This window comes from Lissotriton helveticus, chromosome 8 (genome assembly GCF_964261635.1).
Source record: "Lissotriton helveticus chromosome 8, aLisHel1.1, whole genome shotgun sequence".
NCBI classification, from domain to species: domain Eukaryota; kingdom Metazoa; phylum Chordata; class Amphibia; order Caudata; family Salamandridae; genus Lissotriton; species Lissotriton helveticus.
The window spans coordinates 16,890,707-16,914,043 of NC_136069.1; the positions used below are offsets into that span (position 1 = coordinate 16,890,707).

The 23,337-nt window shown below is 52.6% G+C and overlaps 1 protein-coding gene across 2 annotated transcripts in view; it reads left to right on the plus strand.

Moving 5' to 3' along the window:
- The first annotated feature begins 3,610 nt into the window (after positions 1 to 3,610).
- The window catches only part of PKNOX1 (PBX/knotted 1 homeobox 1), a 205,128-nt gene continuing 185,401 nt past the window's right edge, over positions 3,611 to 23,337 (plus strand). The window contains exon 1 of one of the 2 annotated variants that reach the window (XM_078656380.1): positions 3,611 to 3,903. The gene's annotated coding sequence lies outside the window, so the exon portion shown is untranslated. The remainder of the gene's footprint in view (positions 3,904 to 23,337) is intronic. The other variant, XM_078656381.1, reaches the window with a different exon arrangement.

The following is a 23,337-nucleotide window of genomic DNA, read 5'->3' on the forward strand; positions in this document are numbered from 1 at the left end:
TCCAACGGTAAACCCGGCTTAGCTGTGGGGTGTCGTCCGCCGCAGAGGTGTTTCAGAACACCATCAGGGAAGCCCTCTCCGTCCAGGTCGGAGTGATCAACTTGAGTGATAACATCTTAATATATTCACAAAGCCTGGAGGAACATCAGGTCCGGTTGAGGGCGACCCTGCAGAGGCTGTCAGACTGCAGACTCACGCTCCACAAGAAGTGCGCGTTCTACCAAGGATCAATAGACTTCTTCGGATATGGCTTCTCAAGAGACGGACTCCGCGTAGACCCGTGCAAGGTTAAAGCCATCAGAAGCGCACCTGTCCCACAGAATCCCACAGAAATATTGAGCTTCCTCTGGATGGTGACGTATTGCAGGAGGTTCATCCGGAACCTCGTCACCATATCGACGGTTGACAAAGACAGGCATGCCGTGGAAATGAACGCCCAAGAAGAATCTGCGTTCCAGGACATCAAAAAAGCCCTCCTGGATCAGACGACCCTAGCGTACTTTCACCCAAAGAAGAAGACGAAACTTGTTGTTGATGCCAGCCCAGTCAGGCCCAGGGCAGTCGTTCTGCAGGGGGACACCAGAGGAGTCCATGCCCCGGTGGCACACGCCCACCGAGCACTATCCCCGACGGAAGCCAGATACACTCAAATCGAGCTGGAAGCATTGGCCATAAGATGGACGTGCCAACATTTCCATTTGTTCCTGTGGGATCATCCCTTCAAGGTGGTAACTGATCACAAATCCCTCCTGCCACTGTTCAGCGGGTCCTCACATCTAGCGCCACCAAGAATTGAGAGGTGGGCGATGCAGCTGCAGGTATACTCCTTCCAATTGCTGTACAGATCAGGGGCGTACAACCCCGCCGGCTTTCTGTCACGACATCCCAGGGCGGAGAACAGTGAGCTGCCAACACCGAGGCATTCATAAACATGATGGAAGACAACACAGCCCTGTGGCTGTGACGAAAGAAGATCTTCGCAATGCCACAGACGAAGATAACACCTTGAGAAGAGTGAAGGAGGCCTTGGAAAAAGGGAGATGGCACCGGTTCTTAGTTGGAGTCTCCCTACTCATTGCCGAGGATCAGAACTCCTGACATCAACTCTGAAGGGTACGACATGAACTCAGTGTCAGTGGGTCTGGGCTCATATTAAGAGGACAACTCATTGTTGTTCCAAAAGACCTGTACCAGCGTATGGTCGTGCTCGCACATCAAGGACATCAAGGCACCACCAAGACTAAGGCCAGGCTAAATGTGAAGGTGTGGTTTCCGAACATGGACATGGTGGAGGAAGAGGTCAGGTGCTCCCACCTACAAACCATCACTGGGGGTGACCCCACCCCAGTGCCGGTGGTCACCGAAGAACCGTGCCGTACACTCTGGACGAAGATCAGTATCAACTTTGGGAGCTTCCCAGATGGCGGCACACAATGGTCGTAATGAACTCCTTCTCAAAGTTCCCCATGGTTGAGCTGGTGCCGTCAGCGACGTTCACCCATGTTACGCCAACCCTGAAGAAGACATTTGCCATGTTCGGGCTGGCTGAGGAAATAAAGTCCGACAACGGGCCACCGTTCCAGGGCCAAGACTTCCACGACTTCCTGGAGTGGAAAGCCATCTGACACCGTCGAATTACACCTCAGTGGCCTCAAGCCGACGGTGAGGTGGGGAGGTTCATGGGGACACTTAATAGAGCCCTCCGAATCGGAGTGGAACAACACCAAGACAATGAGGCGTGCCTGCACCAGTTCCTGCTACCATATCGGCAAACGCCTCACTCAACAACTGGGTGTGAGCCACCCTCGCTCCTGCTCAGGCGGTCACCACGAGACCTGATTCCCGCAGACCCCGAGTGGGCGCCACCCTGCCTGGGCAGTGTAAAAGCACAGAAGAAACGGAAGACGACCAACGACAAGGCGACAGTGAGCCGAGGAGCCAAATCTCCGACAGTGCGCGTGGGGTCCAAAGTAGTCATCAAGGATAGGCACCCTGGTTGGAAGTTTCACACGCCATATGACTCCAAGGTGTGGACAGTCACCCGAGTAGACTGGACCAGCGCCCAGCTAGACTGAAAGACTTTGTGTGCTGATGGGACTTCGCACTCGCAAGTAAAGGAAAGTGACTTTCAAAACAGGATACTACCTTGTTCGATTTACTTGTATTCTTATGTTCCTTTCCTCTTTCTTCATTTTGCTTTTTCTTATTCGCTTTTGTTCATCTAAAAGAAAGGAGGGATGTAGAGGCCACCTGGGCCGATACAGTAAAACATATCGAAGAATCATCCCTTGGACTGGGCGTGGTGCGAGGGCATAAAGGTCGCACGTGACCCTTGGGCTGAAAACCATACTAGTGGCTGTGTATGTTTCCCGGCTGCGCTCCGCCTATGTCCCTGCGCCATACCTGGTCTGCCACCACCATGTGTGTAACCTGAATCGCATTAACTTCTGTAAACATGCAACCTGTAATGAATATGTAATTTGCTCCACGAAAATCTGTAGTAGCTCTCTTTCTCATCTCCTGCTGCCGTTTACCCTTGCAAAAACAACAGTTTATTTTGAGAGTTTTATATAGCGCGAACAAGATCTTTGCAGATATCAGAGCGCTTTACAACAAGGGGTAGGAGAAACAAGAGAGCATTTAAAAGCTTTTGAGCGAAGGATAGTTGAAGGTAGTAAATGAGTAGCAAAATAGGGTAGATACAAGAGGGAGCATAAACAATCAGTTAAATCAATAATACAAATAGACAGTCTGAAAAACGAATATTACAAATAGTGAGGAGTCTCAAATAGTTCCACAGTAAGGTACAAAGAATGCAGAACAATGTCATACATTCACCCCAGTACAGAGATCTGGGCCTAAATCCATCGTTTTTTTGCTCACCACACCACCCCAGTTCAGACATGGCCATATGCAAATCAGTCTGACCCTGCGCCCAATGGAACAGTCCAGCCGAACTGCCAGGCCACGCCTTCCCTTCCCTGACCTGGCAGTTCGGGCTGCACTGTTCCCATGATGCACAGGGTCAGACTGATTTGCATATGGCTGGGTCTGAACTGGGGTGGCAGAGTGGGCTCAAGAACAATGGATTGATCCCGGATCTCTTGATTGGGGGTGAATGTTTGATTTATTCAGCATTCCGTCCACCATTTGTTTGCATGGCTGGTCACCCTCAGTCTCTCGTGTGACGCTCCTCGTGCTGTCGTAAAGCGCCTTGACGCCTCTGAAGAGGCATGTGGGCGCTATGTACCACCGCACAAATACATCCTGCTCGTCCGTTACAACGGCCTGCCTGAGCGTGTGACGTATCAGCGGGTGTCACGAGGGAGGAGATGGGAGTGCGTGTATGACGTTTTACGGGGGGGGGGGTGCGCGTGTGACGTAACACCGAAGTAGGGTGTATGACGTGTTACCGTGGTGCGTGTGTGACGCAACACCGGGAGTGCGTGTGTGACGTAACACCGGGAGTGCGTGTGTGACGTATTACCGTGGGTGCGGGTGTCACGAGCGAGGGGTGGACGGGGGTACGCGTGACGTGTCAACGGGAGCAGAGTCCGTCTTTTGTTTCTTGTACAGTTTACCGAGATGAGGGTCTCCAGTCCTTTTTCTATTTCTATTACACGGAGGCGCCTGCGCACTGCGGCCCTTCTCCTTGCCTCGTACCGTGCGCCCTCTGCCAGTACCCCGTCTGTGACGTCATAGAGTGACCCGCCCACCGCATGCCTATTCATATGCCGACGCGCCGCTCTCCGCCCTCTCCCTATCCATATTCAGGACGTCGGCCGCCGCTCCCCGCCCCTCCTCATGAATATGCAGGAGCTGCGTGGAGCGCAATGACGCAGCGCGCCCCTGCGGCCCCGGATTGCTGCAGCCGCTTGTCAGTGTGACGAAGATTGGCACCAGGTAAGCTGTCACTCAAAGCGCTCCGTCCGCGCGGCCCGGCGCCTCGGGGAGCGGCGGGGCCGTGCCCGAGCGGCGGGGCGGGGCCTGGGAGCCGCGCGGGGGGAGGGGGGGCCGGCGGCAGCCGCCGGAGGGGGCGGCACCCGGTACCGGGAGCCGAAGCTTCGGGAAACGCGCCTTAGGCCCAGGAGCGCGCGGGGGGAGGGCAGGGACGAGGGGGCGCGCGCGCGGGCAGGGCGCGTGCATGAGGAGGCGCGGCCTGCGCAGGAGCGCGCGCGCGGGGGGAGGGGCCTGCGCCAGGAGGACCAATCAGAGGCTGTGGCTGGGCAGGGAGGGCACAGCGGGGGCTCGAGAATCTGAGACACCCCCCCCCCACCACCACCTCTCAATCCACACCCACCCCCCCGGGAGTGACGGCCGTCAGCGCCAGACAGACCCCCCCCCTTCAGATAATAAATACCCAGGAGTGTCAGACCTGCCCTCATGACAGGCAGAGCTGTCACCGCCCCCCCCTTGTCTAAATCCCCCCCCTTAAAATACCCATCACTGTCAGTGTCAGGCCTGCCCTCATAAGAGGCAGAGCTCTCACCCCCCCCCCTGCCTATCTCCACCCCCAGCACCCAGGAGTGACAGACAACCCCCCCCCCCCTCAATCCACACCCCCCCCCCTGGAGTGACGGCCTCAGCGCCAGACAACCCCCCCTTAAAATACCCATCACTGTCAGTGTCAGGCCTGCCCTCAAGAGGCAGAGCTCTCACTCCCCCCCCTCAATCCACACCCACCCCCCTGGAGTGACAGCCCCCCCCCCTCAATCCACCCCCACCCCCCTGGAGTGACGGCCTTCAGCGCCAGACAACACCCCCCCTAGATATTAAATACCCAGGAGTGTCACACCTGCCCTCATGGGAGGCAGCCCCCCCCTTGTCTAAATCCACCCCCAGGAGTGAAGGCCTTCGGTGCCAGACACCCCCCCCCCTTTAAATACCCATCACTGTCAGGCCTGCCCCACCCCCCTACCTATCTCCAAACCCAGCCCCCAGGAGAGACGGCCTTCGGTGCCAGTCCCCCACCCCTCAGATATTAAATGCCCAGCACTGTCACACTGTCAGTGACAGACCTGTCCTCATGACAGGCAGAGCTGTCACCCCCCCTTGTCTAAATCCACCCCCCAGGAGTGAAGGCCTTCAGGGCCAGACCCCCCCCCCCCAGATCTTAAATACCCATTATTGTCAGTGTCAGACCTGTCTTCATGAGAGGCAGCCCCCCCCTTCTGTTTAAATTTGCCCCCAGGAGTGAAGGCTTTCTGCCACACAACACCCCCCTTCAGATATTAAATACCCAGCGCTGTCAGGCCTGTACTCATGAGAGGCAGAGCTCTCACCCCCCCTTGTCTAAATCCACCCCTAGGAGTGACTTGCTTCAGCGCCAGACAACCCCCCCCCCCCATTAAAATACCCATCACTGTCAGTGTCAGGCCTGTCCTCATGAGAGGCAGAGCTCCCCCTGCCTATCTCCACCCAGCCCCCAGCAGTGACAGCCCCCCTCAATCCACACCCAGCCCCCATCAGTGACAGCCCCCCCTCAATCCACACCTAGCCCCCAGGAGTGACAGGCACCCCTCCCCCCCTCAATCCACACCCAGCCCCCAGCAGTGACAGCCCCCCTCAATCCACACCCAGCCCCCATCAGTGACAGGCACCCCCTCCCCCCCTCAATCCACACCCAGCCCCCAGCAGTGACAGCCCCCCCTCCCCCCCTCAATCCACACCCAGCCCCCAGCAGTGACAGCCCCCCTCAATCCACACCCAGCCCCCAGCAGTGACAGCCCCCCTCAATCCACACCCAGCCCCCAGCAGTGACAGCCCCCCTCAATCCACACCCAGCCCCCATCAGTGACAGGCACCCCCTCCCCCCCTCAATCCACACCCAGCCCCCAGCAGTGACAGCCCCCCCTCAATCCACACCTAGCCCCCAGGAGTGAAGGCCTTAGGTGCCAGACCCCCCCCCCCCGATATTAAATGCCCAGCACTGTCACACGGTCAGTGACAGACCTGTCCTCATGACAGGCAGAGCTCTCACCCCCTCCCCCTGCCTATCTCCACCCCAGCACCCAGGAGTGACAGACACCCCCCTCCCCCCAATCCACACCCAGACCCCAGGAGTGAAGGCCTTAGGTGCCAGATCCCCCCCCCCCCGATATTAAATGCCCAGCACTGTCACACTGTCAGTGACAGACCTGTCCTCATAACAGGCAGAGCTCTCACCCCCCTCCCCCTGCCTATCTCCACCCCAGCACCCAGGAGTGACAGACCCCCCCCCCCCCCTCAATCCACACCCAGACCCCGGGAGTGACAGCCTTCGGTGCCAGACACCCCCCTTTAAATACCCTTCACTGTCAGGCCTGTCCTCATGTCCTCATGAGAGGGTGAGCCCCCACCCCCCTACCTATCTCCAAACCCAGTCCCCAGGAGTGAAGGCCTTCGGTGCCAGAACCCCCCCCCCCCCCTTCAGATATTAAATGCCCAGCACTGTCATACAGTGACAGACCTGTCTTCATGTAAGGCAGAGCTGTCACCCCGCCTCCCCCTTGTCTAAATCCACCCCCAGGAGTGACGGCCTTCAGTGTCAGACACCCCCCCCCCCCCCCCCAGATCTTAAATACCCATTATTGTCAGTGTCAGACCTGTCTTCATGAGAGGCAGCTCCCCTCCCCCCCTCTGTTTAAATCAGCCCCCAGGAGTGAAGGCTTTCTGCCAGACAACCCCCCCCCCCTTCAGATATTAAGTACCCAGCACTGTCAGGCCTGTACTCATGAGAGGCAGAGCTCTCACCCCCCCCCTCCCTGCCCCTGACTATCTCCACCCCAGCCCCCAGGAGTGAAGGCCTTCGGTGCAAATCATCCCCCTCCTGCCCCCCAGATATGAAATACCCAGCACTCTCAGGCCTGCACGCTTCGACCATATCTCCCCAGCTCTCAAATCTCTTAAATGGCTCCCTATAGAAGGTAGATCAGCCTACAAAACTGCTTGCATCACTCATAAAGTTCTCCACCAAAACACTCCAGAGTACCTCTCCAAGAAGCTCCTCATCGCAGGCACCACACGACCTCTGAGAAGCACCAACACCCTCCTTCTAATCCCACCACTGCATAAAAAGAAATCCACACAATCACGCTCCTTCTCTGGTAACGGCCCTATCATCTAGAATGCCCTCCCAATAAGCCGGCGCTGTAACCCCTCCTATTTCAGCTTCAAAAACGACCTACAAATTCACCTCCACATTTATTACTGGGGATCATAACTTGGGACGTGCACTTAATCTCCAATCTCACCATTTTTCTTATTGTCAGTAATATTTATCCTTTTCCTGTACATCCTCCTACAAACTACTTAATTTGTACAGCTCTTGACCCTATTAATCTATTTTATTTGTGTATCTCACATATTGTTTTCACTATTCTTTTATCTACTTGTATGACATGTTTGGCCAATTTAATATTGAGTGTTATAACCTGTGACCTGCACCTGTCTCTCCAATTCATCATGTTATTTTTGTTTGGTAACTATTTGTCCCTCTTCCAACATCATCTTCCCGTTTACTGGTTGTGTATAGCTTTTTCCACATTTATGTATTCTTGATTTGTATACTTTATATGTTGTTTCACTATCTTCGTGTATGCCATGTTTGCCTCATATTAGCTTCTCATGTAAAGCGCTCGGATGCCTCCTGGGTCTAGCCAGCGCTATATAAAACTCTCAAAAAAAAAGAAAAAAAAGCAAAAACTCAAGAGAGGCAGAGCCCCTCCTGTCTATTTCCTCAGCCAACCCCCTGGAGTGAAGGCCTTCGGTGCCAGACACCCCCCACCCTTTCAGATATTAAATACCCAGCACTACTCATGAGAGGCAGAGTTCTCACCCCAGCCCATGCCTATCTCCACACCCAACAACCAGGAGTAAAGCCCTTCGGTACAAGACACCCCCCCCCCCCCCATTAAATACCCAGCAGTGTCAGACCTGTCCTCATGAGAGGCAGAGCTCTCACACACACCCCCCGGCCTCTGCCTATCTCCACCCACAGCACCCAGTAGTGAAGGCCTTCAGCGCTATAACCCCCCCCCCCAGATATTAAATACCCAGCACTCTCAGTGTCAGGCCTGTCCTCCTGAGAAACAGACCCCCCTCACCTGTCGCCACGCCCAACAACCAGGAGTGAAGGCCTTCAGCTGTAGACACCCCTCCAACCCCGATATTCAATATCCAGCAGTGTCCGTGTCAAATCTGTCCCCCTGAGAGGCAGAGCGGTCACCCCCCAACCTACCTCTTCACTCACAGACCCTCATCTTTACTTCTGCCCCCATACCCACCCTCCTTAGAGGTGGATTCCCCTCCATAGTCACCACTAGGGCTGCCACTCCTACTACCTAGTCCAGTGGTTCTTAACCTTTTGACTTCTGTGGACCCCACCTAATCTGTACTGGAAACCGGGGACCCCTCACTGAGTCATTACTGAACGCCGGGGACTCCGTACTAAGCATTTTTGATAGTTTGAGCAGCAAAGTACACAAATGATTAAATATGTAATTAACAAACTACGGAAAATAATAGTTTATCTTTAGGTGAGTTGGATCTTTGTAAATTCGAGGCCCCATTCTCCGTACTGTGTTCTGTTTCATGCCCTTGCGCTGCTTCCACTCATGCATCTGAGAATATTAACTGCATTGTTAGCCTCCAATTTCAAACCGCTGCAGATTTGCAGAATGTTATAACATTTCGATGTTTGCTTTATATGTACTTTATTAATCTGTTAATATTATTTAATTTTCTAAGGCAGTCACAGACCCTCCGAGTAGTCTTTGCAGAACCCCACGGTTAAGAACCACTGACCCAGACAAAGGCCCTCCACCTTTCTTGTTGTGAGGGTGTCTTCTGCCCCCATGAAGTGAATTGCACCAGACCAGTCCTTCTGAGAGGCAGAGTCCCCTTTTGAAGGGACGTGCCTATAAAACCTTGTCCTTTATGATGGCAGTGACCCCAACCCCACCAGCTTTAGAGGCAGAACCCTTGCCGCATCAAAAGGAGAGCTCCCAGACCCACCGTCTTTAGGAGAGGCGCAGTCTCTCTCTGACCCTGCACAGATCCCTCTAATCTCCTCAACCCCTTTGTGACAGAGGCAGAGCCCGGGGTCCACCCTCTGCAGAAGCAGGGTCGCTTTTCACCCATTCATCCTTGCCTACCCCCTCTTTTCAGAGGTGCACCCTGTTAGGCCCACCCCAGTTCTTAGACTTGCAAACATTTTCTGAGCTGCACCCGGTTAGGCTTCCCCCAGTTTTTGCAGTTACAAACACACCCACCCTTCTGTGGAGAAAGATACGCTGACACCCCTTCCTGTTCGCTGGACACATTTTGAAGAGACACATCTGGAGGATACCAGATCTACTCGTGGACTTGGATTATGAGGAGCCCACCCCTGTCCCCCCCCCCACCCCTTGAGTTCAGTGCAGATGCACACACGCTGCTCTATGAGTGATGGCTTGTTCTACCCTATCTATGATAGTCAATATGGATTAACCATCATCTATTATCGCATTATTGGTGGATCATTTTAAGATGTTAATAACTCTGTGTCTAGTATATGCTTGGTTTTCTTGGTGGCTCTTATTTTTTTTCTTGCTTGTAATGATTTTAATTAATCAACAAATAAAATGCTTACTTACTTACTTACATCAGAAGGCAAGCAGAGAAAAGGGATGGGTAATCTCCCTAACAGGGGTCTTTAGAACCCGAGCCTGCGTTTGAGAACCTTTTGCTGCCGTCTTTGTACATCCCTCGAGCCTGCCATGCTGGGCCATGAACGTAAAACCATTATGGGATGGCGGCGCCTAGGCACGTGGAAAGGCCTCTCCTGCCTCCCCGGGGAGCCAGGCATCTGGGTTTGCATCTGGTTGCCTGGTGAGGATTGCCTGGCAGCCCGTTGCTGGGCTATGGACCGCGGGAATCCTGGGCACAGACTGGCCTGGTACCAGGCCCAGTGGCAGGACCAGCCCGCTGTGCTCTGTTCATGACTGGCACAGTTAGAGCACTTATAATCAGAGTGGGACATCATTTGCACATTGTATGTGAGGATGCATTGCCTTAGGAGCACCCCTTCTTGCTCCGATACACACAACATTGTTGAGAGAGCGTTGCACCTGAACAAATAGGGAGTGCGCCTTGCTTTGTAAAGTACCAGGTGTCTCGTGCTGCTGGAAATGGTGCAACGGGTAAATCTCTCCCTGGGGAGGGTGAACACTGGACTCTGTTCGAAGGTACATCCCGCTTGTGCCCCTCATCAGTGGCCCACCCATCCAGTAGATTAAAATACAGTAATGCTTTATGGGCATGATTGAGTGTCCAGATGTTGTGAAATATTGTTTTCCCCCCCAATATTTCTGCTTTTCCCTGGACTTTGTTGTCTTGTGTTGCATATCACTTGGTATTTGGCGTCTTGTTCTGCAGTCTCGTTTTTTCTGTTATGTGTATTTGTGGCTAATGTCCACTTATTTTCTGGAAGGCTCTGACTTTTATTCCAACAAGCCGAGACACTCTGTTGCTTCGCTTTGGTACAGTGGATAAAATGACGAGATGAATCTACCCTATGATCATGTCCACTGGACAAAAGCCTGTTTTATTAACACCACCACCACCACCAATACCACCACCACCTCCAATACCACCACCACCACCCCCTCCATCAATAGCACCACCACCACCAATTACTAATACCACCAATACCACAACCACCACCAATACGACATCCAATACCACCACCACCACCAATACCACCTCCATCAATACCCTCACCACCACCATTACCACTTCCACCACCACCACCATGAATGCCACCACTATTTACTAATACCACCACCAATACAACATCCAATACCACCACTAATACCACCACCACCAATATCACTGCCACCATTAGCACTATCACTAATACCACAACCACCTATACCACCACCAATACCACTAATACCACTACCAATAGTACCCCCACCAATAATACCACCACCAATTACCAATACCACTACTGCCACCAATAACACTACCACCAATGCCACCACCACCAATACCACCACCAGCAATAATACCACCAGCAATACCAACACCAATTATCAATACCACCAGCAATACTACTACCACTACCACCACCAGTACCACTACCACTGCCAGCAATAACAATACCACAACCAGTACCAATACCACCACCAATACCAATACCACCACCAGTACCAATACCAATACCACCACCAGTACCAATACCACCACCACCACCAATCCCACCACCAGCACCAATACCAATACCACCACCACCACCAATACCACCACCAATACCACCACCACCACCAATACCACCACCAATACCACCACCACCACCAATACCACCACCAGTACCAATACCACCAGCAATACCAATACCACCACCACTACCACCACCAGTACCACTACCGCCACCCCACAATGCCAGTACCACCACCAATAACAATACCACCACCTATGCCACCACCTCAGCACCTCTCACTCACTAGTAATAGGAGGGGCACTGTACAAGACAGAGCTGCAACAGAGACCATCCCCCCTCCCTCCATGCCTGCCATAAAGCACAGCTCGCCCTGCACCAAGAGGTGTAGCCAGGTCCCTTCTACAGCTCGAGTGTTTTTTATTAGGCCAAACATAGCAATGACATTATGCAATGCGACACTGCACACTCAAATCACGGAGAGGACAGGAAATAGCCCCGCCTCTCCCGCTCTTCCTCCTGAGCCGCATCAGTGTAATCACAGAGGAAAAGGTGTTGGAGCGCCTTGTTAATTGTTTATAGCTCAGATCATTTGTAACTCTCGCTTCACACTTTGTGTCTGTAATTTACAACAATTACACATCCTCTTCACTGCACTATTTATCAATACTTTGAAGACATCGCAGGCCGGTCTCTTTCTTTGATATTTACAATCTAACAAGCGGTCGAGAAGGCCCTTTATTGCATTGCAATAGGCCTTGCATTTGAGAGAGTTTAAGCTATTAGATGACAATGCCTTTTATTTATGTCTTAAAACCCTAAACTTAAATAAAAGCCATTCTCATTTACAATGCCAATAGCTCAAACTTGCGTGAATGCGAGACCTATTGCATTATAAATGCTTGTTTAATCAGTGGAGTAGATCTCAGACGTGCTATCCTTCTAGTTGAAGACCCCACCTCTCTCTTATCAATGACTAAATCCCCAGTCACAATCTCGTGAGAGGCGGAGCTTCTTGAGGTCTTTTTCTTTGGCTTTTAAGACAGTCATTGGCTCCCGGGCACTGTCTGCGGCGTGTGCTCTTACTTATTACTAATGTCCCATGGCCGGTGACACTACAACGTTCGATTGGCTATCCAAGTCCCCCCCCCCCCCCCCTTTATACAAAATGAACTCGGATACTGCATCATACAAGCAGTTGTACTCCAAATCACCATCCAGTGCTTTATCTAAATTATAAAGTGAGATCTTGATTTTAATGTGGTATTTGAAAAAATTATTGATATGGATTAATTGTTCGATTGCCCCATTTCATTCATTGTAACTTGATTATGTGACTATTTGCTGGTATAGGGTACTGTATATAATTGTCTGTAAAAGTTTTTCTTTTGTACTTCCTACTTTTATGGCTATATTAGCCGAAATAAAGTTGAAACAAACAAACATCCAGTGCTATATATTTTAAATGTATAGCTCTGTACTTTCAGGACAATGTACGGCATTTAAATAAAGATGTACATAAAAAAGTCCCATCATGTCTGTGTCTGCAATACAACCTCAGGCACTATGATTGCTTTTATGACCTAAGGCACTTCACTATTCATACCATGGGCCCTATTGTCTGTGTTCTTGAAAATCAGTCAATAATCTGGGTGTAGTCTGGAGAAATGGGGCTATTTGAAAGAGTCTTTGTGTCATTAGTATTTTTCAGGGGTTCTCTTGTTTACTGAAATTTTAATTTAATGCACCTAGCGTTGGGTTTGAAATGCCAGACTAAAAAATGCGAGCTGTCTGTTCTTTGTGATTTATCCTCCCTAGTTTATTTCCTGCTCTGAAGTAAGTTTGTATAAATGCAATTTGTGTTTCACCAAAGTGGTTACAAAATCAGTAAGGTCATACTAACTCGACCATGGATCCCTCAAAAGTCCCTGAATGTCTGAGGAAATATTGCTATCCCTGTAGACTGTGTTTGCAAAGCGGCAAATACTGTGTGAGCACAATATGGGTTCATTGTTAACATCTCACAACGTCTTTACTTCTACACACTATATCCCCGTCAAAAATGTCACTTTTCAAATAATTGTTTTTGATAACATTTATTTGTGGTTAGTTTTCTAATTTTCTTTCAGTGTAGCACAATCTCCAACTTAATCTGAAACAACACTATTGCCAACCCCACTCCTCATTATAAAAATACTCCAATTCCACCTCTTTAGGAAGACCTAACTGCACATACCACCTGCAAACTAATTAATCTAATGACCCAGCTACCTCCCTTTTATCTTTTTTCAACTGTTTATTAGACATACACTGTCCGTTTTTATGATCTTGAAATTAATTTGATCTGATATATACACAGTAAAAGGCAATCATATATCTGGGATTCTCTTTTTTACAAAAAGTGTTGCCTGTTTCTGAATTCTTTCAAGCCATGTCTAGTGGAAAGGCTACAAAATTCATGGTGTAATTAAAAAAAAGATATATTTTATGAGTTTTTTTGCGTTGATAACGAAATGTCTACTTTTACTCATGAACCAGTTACAAGCAGAGTTTAAAACAACACAGGCAAGATATGAAACCAGGTTCTAAAGATATTTTTCAAATCTTGTTATGCATACATAATATATCACATTTCTTTCTTGTTTAGTAACGGTTTCGTCCACTCAAATTTGATTTGATGTCGTTACAGAAGTGTATATCATTGAGGTTCTAGAATTATATAAATTGCGTTGGCTTTTGTTAAACCAGACAGTTCCCAAATTTTGGGTTTGTATTTGAGAATTCTATAGAGGTTTATTCCTCTGTATGGATTTCCCTTTCATTTGTTTTTCTAGTTTATTTTTTAATGTGAGCCGAACTCGGTATGGGGCTGAAATTGATCTCACTCCATTATTGAATGTAGAGTTTTTTGACCCTTGTACTTACTACCCCAAGTGCCCAGTAACGCGCCCTTTTACACTTCTGGACCTTGTGCTCCATGGACACATTGAGAGGAGGCCGCTGCCAGGGCCATCTTTTTTGCCTGTTCTGTGTCTGTGTATTTTTCACGTTCTGTTAGGAATTTGAATTCGTCGGTAGATAAAAGCATGCTTATGAAATGCCCAAAATTGGTATTTGCATCTAATTGTGTGTACGCTGTCTGCAGTCCATGCATTTCATTTATGTCGAGAATTTCTCTTGCTAATACCACAATTTGCATTTAATTGCATTTTTATTGCATGACTGCTGCTGAAAGGTTGTTAGGACTCGGAAGCAGCCAGTATCATGCCTGCTTAGTGGCCCTGCAAGAGCTGCGACAGACGAAGCCAGTACTTGCTTATTAGCCACAGCAGCCGACACGCTGAGCCTTTGGAGCGCCTTATAATAGGAAGACAATATCTACGGAAGGTCCCTCGCCCAATTATGGATGGCGGATCCCCGCGTCATCATTGACAGAGCACCTACACTCAAACTCCAGTGTCCACTCCCCTGCATCTGCCAGCGTCTTATACACAAATGCACCAGTATCCACCCCCTGCATCTGCCAGCGTCTTATACACAAATCCACCAGTGTCCACTCCCCTGCATCTGCCAGCATCTTATACACAAATGCACCAGTGTCCACTCCCCTGCATCTGCCAGCATCTTATACACAAATGCACCAGTATCCCCCCCTGCATCTGCCAGCGTCTTATACACAAATGCACCAGTGTCCACTCCCCTGCATCTGCCAGTGTCTTATACACAAATGCACCAGTATCCACCCGCTGCATCTGCCAGCATCTTATACACAAATGCACCAGTGTCCACCCCCTGCATCTGCCAGTGTCTTATACACAAATGCATCAGTATCCACCCCCTGCATCTGCCAGCGTCTTATACACAAATGCACCAGTGTCCACCCCCTGCATCTGCCAGTGTCTTATACACAAATGCACCAGTATCCACTCCCTGCATCTGCCAGCGTCTTATGCACCAGTGTCCACTCCCCTGCATCTGCCAGCGTCTTATACACAAATGCACCAGTGTCCACTCCCCTGCATCTGCCAGTGTCTTATACACAAATGCACCAGTATCCATCCCCTGCATCTGCCAGCGTCTTATACACAAATGCACCAGTGTCCACCCCCTGCATCTGCCAGTGTCTTATACACAAATGCACCAGTATCCACTCCCTGCATCTGCCAGCGTCTTATACACAAATGCACCAGTGTCCACTCCCCTGCATCTGCCAGTGTCTTATACACAAATGCACCAGTGTCCACTCCCCTGCATCTGCCAGCATCTTATACACAAATGCACCAGTGTCCACTCCCCTGCATCTGCCAGCATCTTATACACAAATGCACCAGTATCCCCCCCTGCATCTGCCAGCGTCTTATACACAAATGCACCAGTGTCCACTCCCCTGCATCTGCCAGTGTCTTATACACAAATGCACCAGTATCCACCCACTGCATCTGCCAGCATCTTATACACAAATGCACCAGTGTCCACCCCCTGCATCTGCCAGTGTCTTATACACAAATGCATCAGTATCCACCCCCTGCATCTGCCAGCGTCTTATACACAAATGCACCAGTGTCCACTCCCCTGCATCTGCCAGTGTCTTATACACAAATGCACCAGTATCCACCCCCTGCATCTGCCAGCGTCTTATACACAAATGCACCAGTGTCCACCCCCTGCATCTGCCAGTGTCTTATACACAAATGCACCAGTATCCACTCCCTGCATCTGCCAGCGTCTTATACACAAATGCACCAGTGTCCACTCCCCTGCATCTGCCAGTGTCTTATACACAAATGCACCAGTGTCCACCCCCTGCATCTGCCAGCGTCTTATACATAAACGCACCAGTGTCCACTCCCCTGCATCTGCCGGCGTCTTATACACAAATGCACCAGTGTCCACTCCCCTGCATCTGCCAGTGTCTTATACACAAATGCACCAGTGTCCACCCCTGCATCTGCCAGCGTCTTATACATAAACGCACCAGTGTCCACTCCCCTGCATCTGCCGGCGTCTTATACACAAATGCACCAGTGTCCACTCCTCTGCATCTGCCAGTGTCTTATACACAAATGCACCAGTGTCCACCCCCTGCATCTGCCAGCGTCTTATACATAAACGCACCAGTGTCCACTCCCCTGCATCTGCCAGCGTCTTATACATAAACGCACCAGTGTCCACTCCCCTGCATCTGCAAGCGTCTTGTACACAAATGCACCAGTGTCCACTCCCCTGCATTTGCCAGTGTCTTATACACAAATGCACCAGTGTCCACCCCCTGCATCCGCCAGCGTCTTATACATAAACGCACCAGTGTCCACCCCCTGCATCTGCCAGTGTCTTATACACAAATGCACCAGTGTCCACTCCCCTGCATCTGCCAGTGTCTTATACACAAATGCACCAGTGTCCACCCCCTGCATCTGCCAGCGTCTTATACACAAATGCACCAGTGCGCACTCCCCTGCATCTGCCAGCATCTTATACCCAAATGCACCAGTGTCCACCCCCTGCATCTGCCAGTGTCTTATACACAAATGCACCAGTGTCCACTCCCCTGCATCTGCCAGCGTCTTATGCACAAATGCACCAGTGTCCACTCACCTGCATCTGCCAGCGTCTTATACACAAATGTACCAGTGTCCACTCCCCTGCATCTGCCAGCATCTTATACACAAATGCACCAGGGTCCAACCCCTGCATCTGCCAGTGTCTTATACACAAATGTACCAGTATCCACCCCCTGCATCTGCCAGTGTCTTATACACAAATGCACCAGTGTCCACTCCCCTGCATCTGCCAGCGTCTTATGCACCAGTGTCCACTCCCCTGCATCTGCCAGCGTCTTATGCACCAGTGTCCACTCCCCTGCATCTGCCAGCGTCTTATGCACCAGTGTCCACTCCCCTGCATCTGCCAGTGTCTTATACACAAATGCACCAGTGTCCACTCCCCTGCATCTGCCAGCATCATATACACAAATGCACCAGTGTCCACCCCCTGCATCTGCCAGTGTCCTATACACAAATACACCAGTGTCCACTCCCCTGCATCTGCCAGCGTCTTATGCACAAATGCACCAGTGTCCACTCACCTGCATCTGCCAGCGTCTTATACACAAATGTACCAGTGTCCACTCCCCTGCATCTGCCAGCATCTTATACACAAATGCACCAGTGTCCACCCCCTGCATCTGCCAGTGTCTTACACACAAATGCACCAGTGTCCACTCCCCTGCATCTTCCAGCGTCTTATGCACAAATGCGCCAGTGTCCACTCCCCTGCATCTGCCAGCGTCTTATACACAAATGCACCAGTGTCCACTCCCCTGCATCTGCCAGCGTCTTATACACAAATGTACCAGTGTCCACTCCCTTGCATCTGCCGGCGTCTTATACACAAATGCACCAGTGTCCACCCCCTGCATCTGCCAACGTCTTATACACAAATGCACCAGTGTCCACTCCCCTGCATCTGCCAGCGTCTTATACACAAATGTACTAGTGTCCACTCCCTTGCATCTGCCGGCGTCTTATACACAAATGCACCAGTGTCCACCCCCTGCATCTGCCGGCGTCTTATACACAAATGCACCAGTGTCCACTCCCCTGCATCTGCCAGCGTCTTATACACAAATGCACCAGTGTCCACTCCCCTGCATCTGCCAACGTCTTTTACCCAAATGCACCAGTGTCCACTCCCCTGCATCTTCCAGCGTCTTATACACAAATTCACCAGTGTCCACTCCCCTGCATCTGCCAGCGTCTTATACACAAATGCACCAGTGTCCACTCCCCTGCATCTGCCAGCGTCTTATACACAAATGCACCAGTGTCCACTCCTCTGCATCTGCCAGTGTCTTATACACAAATGCACCAGTGTCCACCCCCTGCATCTGCCAGCGTCTTATACACAAATGCACCAGTGTCCACTCCCCTGCATCTGCCAGCCTCTTATACACAAATGCACCAGTGTCCACTCCCCTGCATCTGCCAGCGTCTTATACACAAATGCACCAGTGTCCACTCCCCTGCATCTTCCAGCGTCTTATACACAAATGCACCAGTGTCCACTCCCCTGCATCTTCCAGCGTCTTATACACAAATTCACCAGTGTCCACTCCCCTGCATCTGCCAGCGTCTTATACACAAATGCACCAGTGTCCACTCCCCTGCATCTGCCAGCGTCTTATACACAAATGCACCAGTGTCCACTCCCCTGCATCTGCCAGCGTCTTATACACAAATGCACCAGTGTCCACTCCCCTGCATCTTCCAGCGTCTTATACACAAATGCGCCAGTGTCCACTCAGTGCATCAGCCTGTGCCCTTCACCCAAAGGCTTGAGTGCCCACTCCCTGCATCAGCCTGTGCCCTTCACCCAAAGGCTTCAGTGCCCACTCCCTGCATCAGCCTGTGCCCTACACCCAAAGGCTTCAGTGCCCACTCCCTGCATCAGCCTGTGCCCTACACCCAAAGGCTTCAGTGCCCACTCCCAGCATCAGACAGTGCCCTACACCCAAAGGCTTCGGTGCCCACTCCCTGCATCCGCCTGTGCCCTACACCCAAAGGCTTCAGTGCCCACTCCCTGCATCAGCCTGTACCCTACACCCAAAGGCTTCGGTGCCCACTCCCTGCATCCGCCTGTGCCCTACACCCAAAGGCCTCAGTGCCCACTCCCTACATCAGACAGTGCCCAGCACCCAAAGGCTTCAGTGCCCACTCCCTGCATCAGTCTCTGCCCTACACCCAAAGGCTTCAGTGCCCAATCCCTGCATCAGCCTGTACCCTTCACCCAAAGGCTTCGGTGCCCACTCCCTGCATCAGCCTGTGCCCTACACCCAAAGACGTCAGTGCCCACTCCCTGCATCAGCCTGTGCCCTACACCCAAAGGCTTCAGTGCCCACTCCCTGCATGAGCCTCTGCCCTACACCCAAAGGCTTCAGTGCCCACTCCCAGCATCAGCCTGTGCCCTGCACCCAAAGGCTTCAGTGCCCACTCCCTGCATCAGCCTGTGCCCTACACCCAAAGGCTTCAGTGCCCACTCCCTGCATGAGCCTCTGCCCTACACCCAAAGGCTTCAGTGCCCAATCCCTGCATCAGACAGTGCCCTACACCCAAAGGCTTCAGTGCCCACTCCCTGCATCAGCCTGTGCCCTACACCCAAAGGCCTCAGTGCCCACTCCCTGCATCAGCCTGTGCCCTACACCCAAATGCTTCATTGCCCAATCCCTGCATCAGACTGTGCCCTACACCCAATGCTTTAGTGCCCACTCCCTGCATCAGCCTGTGCCCTACACCCAAAGCTTCAGTGCCCACTCCCTGCATCAGCCTGTGCCCTACACCCAAAGCTTCAGTGCCCACTCCCTGCATCAGCCTGTGCCCTACACCCAATGCTTTAGTGCCCACTCCCTGCATCAGCCTGTGCCCTACACCCAAAGCTTCAGTGCCCACTCCCTGCATCAGCCTGTGCCCTACACCCAATGCTTTAGTGCCCACTCCCTGCATCAACCTGTGCCCTACACCCAAAGGCTTCAGTGTCCACTCCCTGCATCAGCCTGTGCCCTACACCCAAAGCTTCAGTGCCCACTCCCTGCATCAGCCTGTGCCCTACACCCAAAGGCTTCAGTGCCCACTCCCTGCATCAGCCTGTGCCCTACACCCAAAGGCTTCAGTGCCCACTCCCTGCATCAGACAGTGCCCTACACCCAAAGGCTTCAGTGCCTACTCCCTGCATCAGACAGTGCCCAGCACCCAAAGGCTTCAGTGCCCACTCCCTGCATCAGACAGTGCCCTACACCCAAAGGTTCAGTGCCCACTCCCTGCATCAGACAGTGCCCAGCACCCAAAGGCTTCAGTGCCCACTCCCTGCATCAGACAGTGCCCTACACCCAAAGGCTTCAGTGCCCACTCCCTGCATCAGCCTGTGCCCTTCACCAAAAGGCTTCAGTGCCCACTCCCAGCGTCAGACAGTGCCCTACACCCAAAGGCTTCAGTGCCCACTCCCTGCATCAGCCTGTGCCCTTCACCAAAAGGCTTCAGTGCCCACTCCCTGCATCAGCCTGTACCATTCACCCAAAGGCTTCAGTGCCCACTCCCTGCATCAGCCTGTACCATTCACCCAAAGGCTTCAGTGCCCACTCCCTGCATCAGACAGTGCCCTGCACCCAAAGGCTTCAGTGCCCACTCCCTGCATCAGACAGTGCCCAGCACCCAAAGGCTTCAGTGCCCACTCCCTGCATCAGACAGTGCCCTACACCCAAAGGCTTCAGTGCCCACTCCCTGCATCAGACAGTGCCCAGCACCCAAAGGCTTCAGTGCCCACTCCCTGCATCAGACAGTGCCCTACACCCAAAGGCTTCAGTGCCCACTCCCAGCGTCAGACAGTGCCCTACACCCAAAGGCTTCAGTGCCCAATCCCTGCATCAGACTGTGCCCTGCACCCAAAGGCTTCAGTGTCCACTCCCTGCATCAGCCTGTGCCCTACACCCAATGCTTTAGTGCCCACTCCCTGCATCAGCCTGTGCCCTACACCCAAAGGCTTCAGTGCCCACTCCCTGCATCAGCCTGTACCCTACACCCAAAGGCTTCAGTGTCCACTCCCTGCATCAGCCTGTGCCCTACACCCAAAGCTTCAGTGCCCACTCCCTGCATCAGCCTGTGCCCTACACCCAAAGGCTTCAGTGCCCACTCCCTGCATCAGCCTGTGCCCTACACCCAAAGGCTTCAGTGCCCACTCCCTGCATCAGCCTGTGCCCTACACCCAAAGGCTTCAGTGCCCACTCCCTGCATCAGACAGTGCCCTACACCCAAAGGCTTCAGTGCCCACTCCCTGCATCAGACAGTGTCCAGCACCCAAAGGCTTCAGTGCCCACTCCCTGCATCAGACAGTGCCCTACACCCAAAGGCTTCAGTGCCAACTCCCTGCATCAGACAGTGCCCAGCACCCAAAGGCTTCAGTGCCCACTCCCTGCATCAGACAGTGCCCTACACCCAAAGGCTTCAGTGCCCACTCCCAGCGTCAGACAGTGCCCTACACCCAAAGGCTTCAGTGCCCACTCCCTGCATCAGCCTGTGCCCTTCACCCAAAGCCTTCAGTGCCCACTCCCTGCATCAGCCTGTACCCTTCACCCAAAGGCTTCAGTGCCCACTCCCAGCGTCAGCCTGTGCCCTGCACCCAAAGGCTTCAGTGCCCACTCCCAGCGTCAGACAGTGCCCTACACCCAAAGGCTTCAGTGCCCACTCCCTGCATCAGACAGTGCCCTGCACCCAAAGGCTTCAGTGCCCACTCCCTGCATCAGACAGTGCCCAGCACCCAAAGGCTTCAGTGCCCACTCCCTGCATCAGACAGTGCCCTACACCCAAAGGCTTCAGTGCCCACTCCCTGCATCAGACAGTGCCCAGCACCCAAAGGCTTCAGTGCCCACTCCCTGCATCAGACAGTGCCCTACACCCAAAGGCTTCAGTGCCCACTCCCAGCGTCAGACAGTGCCCTACACCCAAAGGCTTCAGTGCCCACTCCCTGCATCAGCCTGTGCCCTACACCCAAAGGCTTCAGTGCCGACTCCCTGCATCAGCCTGTGCCCTTCACCCAAAGGCTTCAGTGCCCACTCCCTGCATCAGCCTATGCCCTGCACCCAAAGGCTTCAGTGCCCACTCCCTGCATCAGCCTGTGCCCTGCACCCAAATGCTTAAGTGCCCAATCCCTGGATCAGCCCGTGCCCTACAGCCAAAGGAGTCAGTGCCCAATCCCTGCATCAGCCTGTGCCCTACACCCAAAGGCCTCAGTGCCCACTCCCTACATCAGACAGTGCCCAGCACCCAAAGGCTTCAGTGCCCACTCCCTGCATCAGCCTGTGCCCTACACCCAAAGGCCTCAGTGCCCACTCCCTGCATCAGCCTGTGCCCTACCCCCAAAGGCTTCAGTGCCCACTCCCTGCATCAACCTGTGCCCTACACCCAAAGGCTTCAGTGCCCAATCCCTGCATCAGCCTGTGCCCTTCACCCAAAGGCTTCAGTGCCCACTCCCTGCATCAGCCCGTACCCTTCACCCAAATGCTTCAGTGCCCACTCCCTGCATCAGACAGTGCTCTACACCCAATACTTCAGTGCCCACTCCCTGCATCAGCCTGTGCCCTGCACCCAAAGGCTTCAGTGCCCACTCCCAGCGTCAGACAGTGCCCTACACCCAAAGGCTTTAGTGTCCACTCCCTGCATCAGCCTGTACCCTTCACCCAAAGGCTTCAGTGCCCACTCCCTGCATGAGCCTGTGCCCTGCACCCAAAGGCTTCAGTGCCCACTCCCTGCATCAGACAGTGCTCTACACCCAATACTTCAGTGCCCACTCCCTGCATCAGCCTGTGCCCTACACCCAATGCTTCAGTGCCGACTCCCAGCGTCAGACAGTGCCCTACACCCAAAGGCTTCAGTGCCCACTCCCTGCATCAGCCTGTGCCCTGCACCCAAAGGCTTCAGTGCCCACTCCCTGCATCAGCCTGTGCCCTACACCCAATGCTTCAGTGCCCACTCCCTGCATCAGACAGTGACTGTTGGACTTTGGCCCTTAGGGCAGGTTCACCCCTAGACTTTTTGCTTGAAATGGTGACCTGGAGATGGTGATTTTGGGATTCTGCGCACTTTCACTGTGTCCCAGTGGAAAGTGCGTGCGCACTCTGAGTGCATGTGCTGAGCTAGGCCTGCCCGCCCATAGGAATGCATGGGGAATGTATGTGTCCCTGGTAGTTCCTGATGCGTGGGGTGTACAGGCTTGAGTCTGGTATGTGTGAACTCGTGAGAGTGAATGCTGCGAGATGCTGTATGCAGCATGTATGTGTCTAGTAGGGAAGCGCCATTTCTAGACGTGGCTGTACGTGTGCTGTGAGGGTGCTGGCGTCTGATTGGCTGGAGCTGGCTGGCATGCCAGGCTCCAGGAAGTCTGGATGGGTCTGCCCGGTGGTGAGTGGGAGATTAGCATGAGTGATGTGTGGGAGGAGTGTACCTGTGTCCTGGATGGGCTGGGTTTTCCCCACACAATGCTGGCTCCGCCCCCCTGTGGTGTGTCTAATGACCCAAGCCCTGCCAGTGAATAGAGAGGGTGGTTGAGGTAAACAGAGTACTCAAGAACCAGCTGCGACTGGTTCCGCCCCCACTCTGCACCCTTGAACAAAG